Source organism: Phasianus colchicus, chromosome 3, assembly GCF_987193195.1.
Source record: "Phasianus colchicus chromosome 3, bPhaCol1.hap1.1, whole genome shotgun sequence".
Lineage (NCBI taxonomy): Eukaryota > Metazoa > Chordata > Aves > Galliformes > Phasianidae > Phasianus > Phasianus colchicus.
The window spans coordinates 48,717,865-48,726,972 of record NC_143438.1 but is presented as its reverse complement, the minus strand read 5'-3'; the positions used below and the strand labels follow the sequence as shown (position 1 = coordinate 48,726,972).

The window sequence follows — 9,108 nt, the reverse complement described above, 5'->3', positions numbered from 1 at the left end:
ATGCAACTTACATATATATACGCACGTATATATAATTACATATACACGCACGAAATATATAAATATATATGCACTCACACATATATACACTCACATATCTGTGTGCGTATATATATATATAAATATATACACTGTGTATATATACGTATATGTAGATTGTGTGTGTGTATATCTATATGTATATGTGCACACACGAAAATTGCAATCTGACTGCAGCAAAGCCTCCAAAACAACAGATTTCTGATTGCCGTTCCGTGAGCAGTGGCACAATTTGGGGCCACTCCGTTGCTGCTCGTCTGGAAAGGTCGGGATCTCTGCCGGGGGCCGCCCGATCCGTTCTGTAAATTGAAGTCTCATTCGATCAATGGGAAAAAAAAAAAAAAAAAAAAAGAAAAGGAAAAAGAAAAAAAAAAGAAAAAGAAAAGAAGCAATAGAAGCAAACCAAAGCCGCCGCATTGCAGCGGGAGGATCTGAGGGCTGGCTGAGAACCGATTATTGAAATAATCATAATTATAATTAAGAAGTGCGGATGCGACGGGACACCCCCACCCTTTCCCCAATCCCGCTCCCCCTTATTTTGTACTCCTTTTCTCTTTCCTTCCGCCTTTATCCCACCCAAAGGTGCCTCCGGCCCCGCGCAGATCCCCGCGCAATCTCCGCCGTTCTCATCCCGTCCCCACGGCAGCGTTTGTCCGTTCGCTACGCAAAGGATCGGCGCTTTTCGATTGCTTTAGGAAAACGCCTGTCTGTGTGTTACCGACGCATCGAATTTATTGCTAATTACGACGACATCGGGATCGGAAAGTCCCAAAAGATGCTTGTGGCCGGGAGGCTGCACTGTTGCCGTCCCATCGCCACTGTCGGTGTGTTGTAAAGGGTCACAGATGAGTGCATTTGAAGGTGCGAACTGCTCTGTTTCAGCCCCGATTGGATGCATGCGAGTGCAGCCGGGCGTGCTTAGGGGCTGGCTTTGCGCACTGTCATCAGTTTCTACGTTTATCACCGTCGATGATAAAACTCAGGGAAGAAATTAAAGCCTTTAGCACAGCGGTGCCTGAGTATGTGGGAGTCATCCCGATGGCTCTGCTTTTCTTTTCAGCATTCGTAACATGGGCAGGGTCCTTAAGAGATGAGTTGTCCTCTTCAACTCGGGATGCCCGATGGTTCTATGGCTCTAAATCCACGCGCTGGAATCTGCACAGTGGCTATTTCCGAGGGGAAAAAAAAAGAGAAAAAAAAAAAAAAAAAAAGATGTAGGCATCTTTGATGAGCCCTGAGTGTATCAGCATCAGCTGTGTACCAAAACGCCTCCAGGGATTTTTAAGCAGGACTGCAACTGGGTCTTGCACTGAGCTGCTATTCAGAACGACCAAACAGAAGCTGAGCCATGCACAACTGCAATATCTAGCTGTGAAATAAAGCAATTTAAAAATATTTTTTTTTTTAAAAAAAAAAAGCTTTTACTTATTAGAGATTTGTGCACGTTACTTGCTTTTGCTGCAGCCCTGCAGAAACGTGCATGTTCTGTGGGACAGGGTGGCTGCTCCCTGTGTTTCACAATGGGCTCTGTCATGTTACCAACACCTCTGTAGTGCAGGTGCCAGGGAGCAGCGTGGGCACTGAGGCTGTGCAGGAGGATGGGGATAGACAGAGGGAAGTGAGGTGGCAGCGAAGGTTCACACTGATGTTCTGTTCTTACATACTACATAGAGCAGTGCTCTCTCAAGTGGATGTATTTTAGCCCAAACCTAGGCTCCAAGCTGTACCCTTCAGGTTCTCCCTACAGAAGCAGGCACTGCTCAACTCCCAGACCCTGCCTCTCGCTGGGCTCCATTTTTGTATCTCCTCAGTTTGGCTTTTGATAGCTTCAACAGAATTGCTGAATGACATTTCCTTCGGTGGGGCTTTTCCAAACAAATTAGCTTCATCTCTGCTTGCAAGAAATAGAAAAACATATTTTTTCTGGTGCCTGCCTGGAACCATGCGTGCCTGCGAGGTCCAGAGGGCGACACCTCTTCCAAAGCATTTCCTTTAATACATCCATAGAGGAGAAACTAATGGCTGGGAGCTGTGCCTACGAGAAAGCTAAAAACATTCTGTACATAAATACACTGTCCGAAGCCAAGTGTTTGGGCTGTAGGAACACAGAGCTGACTTGGGTGCATGTGCAGAGGGGATCAGAAAGCAAATAATTTGACCTGAGCTGGAAAGGGAACACAGAGGGATGGGGGCAATGGGCCCCTCACTCAGCAGAAGGAGGGAGAGCTGCCATGGGTCCATCCCACTCTTTGCACGAAGGCAGAATCCAGCAGCACTAGAGCTGCACGTTGCTAAAAGGAACAGCAGTACATCTCCATTGTGGTATTCAACGTTACGAGGGTTCCCAGTATCTGTCAGTGAATGTCAAAAATAGGCTATTTAATGGACTAAATTATTTTATCAGCCCTCCTTTTGGAAGGGAGAATCCTGCTGAGTAAAGCACGAGAAGTAAATAAAGCCTCACCACTGAGGACCTGGCTGCAGTGGGAGTTTTGCTGGAGAAGGGCCCGTAAGAATTGACCTATTTAATTAAAATGTGACAGCATGCATTTTCCTTTACATCACTACACCCCGGTGTCAGCCTTAGGGTCACAGATCTGTTACAGCTGAGCAAAGTGTCCCATCTCGGGTCCCCCACCTTGGTTAAAAACAAAGCAAAAAAGTGCTCTTAGGGAAATGTGTTAATGATTAAAAATAAACGTAATGGTCTAAATGAACGCTATGAACAGTATTAAAAAGGATGGTTTAATTATGTTGGTTGATGTCAGTTAATCATTTTGGGGCCATCCAGATCTAAACCGGGGTAATTTATTGACTGCAATAAAAACTGGACGTGTGCCATATTATTCAAGAAAAACAATACACTGCAAAAACAATACGGAGAAGAGGTAATTTGTACAGAGTTCATGAGACAATTATATATCATCTAAGCACAAAACTGACTCACTATGCCCTTGGCTCCATTTATTAGGAGAGGTTTGAAGGATGTGCTGAACATACTGAGAGTCCAGAAATTTTAACTGAAATCCTGCCTGTGTGCCCAGGTAGAAACCCAGGGACTGGTGTGACCCAGCACACAGACCAGGGAAGCATTCCTGGATTCAGGACTCAGGACATGACTTCATTATTTGGTGCTGTTTTGCTGAGGAGTGCCTTGAAACTCGATCAATAATATCATCGGAAAACTTTGATGAAGAATTCAAGACCCAAAAAAAAAAAAAAAAAAAAACCCAAAACCAAAAACCCAACCATTTGAAGAATTAATTAATGGTTTGAAACCCTGATGGCAATCTGAAAGCTGCCTGAACATTACTTGCTTCTCTGGCACTTCTGCTGGTGCAGTGCTTCTCTGGAGCAATCCGGAGAGGACGCCTGTATGGGAGCAAATGCATTCCTTGTTCAAACAGAGCAAATCACTGCAGTGCCTAAACTGTAGTGTGGAAGTTGGGCTGTGCCCATCGAAGCCCAGAAATGACCTGGACCAAAACAAAAGCAAGTTGCTGAATTATTCTTCAAATTGCCAAGTCATATCTGCACTGCAACCTTCTGAACTATTGTTGGATGCTTTTCCTTGAACTTTTCAAGCTATTTAAGGAATGTACAAATATTTTCTTTGTTGATTATGTAAAAAATTTCATTAAATGAAGCTTTTTTTCCCCCCATTTGCATCTCTTCTGATGTTTCTTACTCTGTTTATCGTGCATTTTGTGTTTGAATAGATTTCAGTGGGTGATGCCTAGCCACACTACCACAAACTGCGGAGGAGGTTAATGGTTATAATGAATATTCATTTATAAAACGGGGAAAACCTCAGTGCCTCTTTATTTGTTTCTATTAATAATAATTCTGGCTGTCCTACAATACGTTTTAAAACTAAGGCTATGAGAATTGAGGAGCAAATGTTGATCTGGGAGACCTGGGTCTGACTTTAACCCGTGTAGGGTCTGGATGTTGGAAGGTGCTTCTGCAGCACGTTGGCTTTGGTGCCGTGCTGTCAAGCAGCCCTCTCTGGCAGCCTGGAGGGTCCCTCCTGCCCAGAGGAGCTGTGCTGGTGCCAGCCCTGCAATCACTGCCTTCCCATCATGTTAATGGAATTCCACGTGGGACCACACCGGGAGATAGACCACTGAAGTGGTTGCAGTTAAAAATATCTCCCTCTCTCTTCCTCCTGCAAGAGGTTTATTTTTAACTTCCACTACTTCAGCGCTCTGGTTTGAGCACTGTCCTACACACAGCTGTTTTGGCACCGCTGAGGAGGTGACAACTGTGGGACAGAGGTGGCAACCAGCATCTGGGGCAGGGGCTGGCTGGGACTATGGTGTGATAGTTCATTGTATGGGCTTAAACTTTGCCTTTCCTGGCTCTTCTTATAGCCATGTAGCATCTCTGCTGCAAATCCCTGGTACAGAAGTGCCGCAGCACTGTTGTTTTCTTATCCCAAACCAGCTCATTTACACGAGAGATTTCCCAGAATCATAGGATCATAGAATATCCCCAGTTGGAAGGGACCCATAAAAATCATTAAGTCCAACTCCTATTTGCAGTCACACAAGTTTTATTGTGGAAAAACACAGCGTAGGCAATGCCCCAGCCAAATCATGAGGCCTGTGTCCCTAAAGACATTCGTTAGGTGGCTAATATTTGGTTCATTCATTCAGGCTTAAATGGAAAGGGTTAGTACCAGCCGTTTTGTTGGAGATGGTGCCTTGGCCATGGGGCAGCAGCCTCTCATGTTCCCCAGCTTCAATTCCTTGCAGGTCTCTGATCACAGCCCTACTTATTTTGCTTACATTCAAAGGATTAAGCTGCATATGTGATTCAGGACTGAGTAAGAACTTCTCTCAGGTCGCTTTGGCTGGGATTTAGGGTTCTTCCATCTTTTCTTAAAGCCATGAGTCACTTGCTGAAACTTCTCTGGCCTTCATTCTTATCTCTCCAGCTTCCTGCCACTCCATGGACCTCAGGCGACGATGATCCTTTGATTGCTTCTGTCCTCTGCCTGTGATTTTTGTCTCTTGATTAAAAAGCTACAGCTTAGTTCAAATTGTTGTATACAGCTTTGCAAGCACTCAGGTGAACTTGCATAGCCTTTAACATGCAGGAAGTCAGATAAAATCTAATCTTCTCCACATTAGGGTAAAACTGTGTCCCTGTCTGCTCTTCTGCATTATATAACCCATCCTACAACTCCAATGATTAAATGCAATCATCCAACTTGTTCATGTGACAGCATCACAACATGAGCTCATCCAACATCGAGAGGTGCAAGAATTGCAGGAAGCTGTGATTCACATGGCTTTGGACCTCTCCATTAGTGCCTCAGGTATCTCACCTTTCACATATAGTCTGGATTTTGAGCCTACACCATCAGTTCATCAGTTGATGTGTCTCATTCCAGATCTAGACTAGGGACACATGACCTCTGCTTTCACTAGATTCAAGACTTCAATATCAAATTTTTTTTGTAAGACTTTGCTTGCCTGCACATGCATGTTTCTTTTTTCTGATCCACCTGTGAATCTCATTCATGTATTTTCTGTCCTCATTCCCCAGAGGTGTAGCTTCAAAAAACCCACCCAGAGCATACAGAATCTACACACTTCCTCTGGAAACCATAATATCAGATGGAGGCAATTTTAAAAAAATGGTGTATTTTCCTAGTGACCCTTACATAGCCACCAAATTGGCAGTTCTTTCAGAGGTGATTGGCATTCCTCTCAAAAACTACTGCCAACGTCAGCCAAAATAATAAGGGAAAAAAGGGAAGGGCTAGCAGGTAACTGATCCATTTTGGAGCTGACATGTTGTGACCCGAGGCATGCTTTTATATGAAAGGCAAAGAATCAGGTTCCTTCCCAGGTGAGAAGCAATATGATGGCTTAAATGTGGAAGCATAAACGATGTGTGGCATGCAGATGCTGCCTGCACAGAAAGCATACTCAAGAAGAGGACTGATCTCAAACAGCTGTAGTGGAAGGTTACAAGTTGCTGGATGAGTGATACTGAGTTGGTGCTCCTTTTTCTAGCTGTAGCATATTTATAAGAGGAGAAAGAAGGAAAACTCATGGAATAATGAAGACAAATGTGATAAACATACCTGAGCCTGTCTACTTGTTTTAGTGGTTAATTCCACTGGAGGAATCCTGCGGGGCTTTAAGCAATTCTTAGTGATGAAGATTTATGAAGCCCTTTTAAAAACTTCATTAAAGGGTCAGAGAGATTTAAGTGGCCTTGCAAGCTCTGCACTGAGCCAAGAGATTCACTCAGCAGAAATTCAGCCAAAACAGTGTGGGGAGAGATGCTGCGCATGAACTGTCTTGTGTGCTATGCTGCCCATATAGGGCTGCCACACCTGAGGTGGTCAAAGGAAGCTATTTAGTAAAAGGACTTATTATGAATAGGTGCAGGCTGGTGCACATTGGTAAGCGTGCCAAGTCTGCATACACGGTGTCACTGCTCCAGTGCCTCTCTTTGTTCAGCTTCCCTCCATTTGTCTAAAACACGTTAAAGTGTTTTTGCAGTTTGGATGAAATGTACATTCCTCCTTCTGACAACATCTGCCCAAATCCCTTCAAACCATGGCACAGAATCTTACCCTCCATCCCGATGCCCCCCAAGCAGTTGTTTAGGAGTGCAATTATTTAGATATAAATAGCAGTGCTCGTTAAGTTGGCAATCACTCCCAGCTATGAACATATAAATCAAGTTGGCTTGTTTGTGTTTTTGAGAGAGAGGAGGTGGCAATGGTAGGTGGGAGGGGAAAGTTCCCGGATAATACTGTTATCGCTCCTCGTCTCACCATGAGCAGGGAGCATTTCATCTGTGCCCTGCAGAGCTTTTCCCATCTTCATCCCGTCACTGCTGATGTGGTGCATCATGTCAGGTATGCAAGGGTGGTTTGTGGACTTACATATAGGGTCAGCTCCCCAAAAAACTGCACTCTTTTGTAGGTGTTCTGTAGAATGAGCTTTGGTAGGAAACAGACCTTGCTTACCTTGATGGAGAGAGAGATGGAGGCTGTTCTGGCAGAGCTGCAGGTTGAACCACCATTTCATTTGCTTGCTGAAGATGTTGGCCCCTAGAAAGGAGTCACGATGGAGCAGATGTTGTGAGCTGTTACACAGCCCACTGTAAACCAAAGCAGCAAATCTCCTCTGGAAGATGTGTTTCAGCAGATGTGTAGTAGCAGACACCTTCACTAGGAGGCTTGTAGTGCATTGTGTTGTATGTTAGATGAAGGATGACAAGTGTTACACAGCCTTGGTGCCCAAGGATGAAGGAAGGAGGGTAAAAAGAGAAAGATAGTAGAGGATAGAGAAATAGAGAAAACTGAGAAAACTGCAGTAAGAGAACCATTGGACAAAGCCATCCAAGACCCACTTCCCCTCATGACCGGTCCCCAGCAGCATCAGCAGCACACAGAGAAGCCTACTGAATAAGGGTGTATGAAGTGATACCTGTACTGTATTTGTTTAATCCTATCCCCAGCCTCTTAAATACCTTCAACTCGAAATGTCTTCAACAAGTGTGGAAGGGAGCTCCTGAGTTTTAGCAGTGCATTATTGGAAGGAGAATCTCATATAGGAGTCAGTCCTTTCCATTTTGGGAGAGATTGTTCATACTAGCTGTCATTAAGGAATGCACTTTTTACACTTGTGAAACAAAGCACCACCTTTACACTAACTGAAAGGGATAGAAGGAACTAAACTCTTTCAAACAGTTGCTCCACAATTGGGTTCCTTGGAAGACTGGCTCTAGCCCTGGGCATCCTCCAGTAAGCATCTAATTTACGACTGATGCTACAGGCAATGCCCAGCCAACCATCTGCCATTATGTTAGCATCTACTGGAAGCACAGCACTGGCTATAGAGTCTCCAAAGCAAGCCATAGCAACACTTTCCAAACAGCTGTTCTATAATGGTTTGCAGCCCAAAAGGCCAACTGTGTCCTGGGCTGCATCAAAAGAGGAGTAGCCATCAGGAAGAGAGAGGGGATTGTCCCCCTCTAATCTGCCCTTGTAAGACCCCATCTGGATTGCTGTGTCCAGGCCTGGGACCTCCAACACAGGGAGGATGTGGAGGTATTGCATTGGATCCAGAGGAGGGTCACTAAGATGATCAGAGGATTGGAGAACCTCTCCTATAAAGAAAGGTTGAGGGAGTTGTTTAGCTTAGAAAAGAGAAGGCTCCATCAGATCAAATTGCAGCTTTCCAGTACTTGGAGAGAGCTTCTGAACAGAAGAGGGATTAACTTTTTACAGTCTGTTAGTGATAGAAGAAGCGGGAATGGATTTAAACTAAAAGAGAAGAGATCTAAGTTAGATGTTAGGAGAAAATTCTTTAGTCAGAGGGCAGTGAGGTGCTGGCACAGCTGCCCAGAGAAGCTGTGGTGCCCCATCCTTGCAAGCGCTCAAGGCCAGGTTGGATGGGGCCCTGGGCTGCCAAGCTGCTGGGGGGCAGCCCTGCCCGTGGCACAGGGTGGGACCATGTGGGCTTTAAGGTCCCTTTCAACCCAAGCCATTCTGTGGTTCTATGATAAACTGTTCACTATTAATAAGTAACATAAGGAAGTTTAGCCACTGCTAACTGCATCTTGCAGCCTTTCTTAGAGGAGCAAAGGGCCTTACCTACTATCTTCATTTGAATACAATCATTTCTGGAGCACATCTGATTGCTGCATTCAGGAAGTTAGCAAGAAAGGATGGAGGCATCCTCTCGTATGCAGGAGTGCACAGAGATTTGCAAGTGAACCAGTTACTACTCACAGGAAGGAGAAGGCTCCCTCATGACAGTGAGTCATGAGATCCCAGCATTGACAAGGAGAACTATTAGAGAAGGGCCAATTGCATAATATTGCAAGGAGGAGCAATTAAGTGTCTTCATTGATACAAGCTTTGCACGAGCCCCATGCTACAAATAGCAACATCATTCAGGCCATTCCAATGACACACCATAGATAGGAAGAGACAAGATAAGGATGTTTTGTGATAGCATTTTGGGAAACACGAGACCAGGAATTCTTCCAGAGTGGGAAGCCCTTTTTCCTCACTGAAGACTTTGTTTTGATTTA

General features: G+C 44.7%; 1 long non-coding RNA gene across 1 annotated transcript; it reads right to left on the bottom strand.

The window, feature by feature from the left end:
- Positions 1-4,538: 4,538 nt before the first annotated feature.
- Positions 4,539-8,728, bottom strand: LOC149918563 (uncharacterized). The gene is made up of 3 exons (XR_016465570.1): positions 8,666-8,728; positions 7,034-7,117; positions 4,539-5,053 (listed from the first exon to the last, which is right to left on the bottom strand). It is a non-coding gene; the product is annotated as an uncharacterized LOC149918563 (long non-coding RNA).
- Positions 8,729-9,108: the final 380 nt, after the last annotated feature.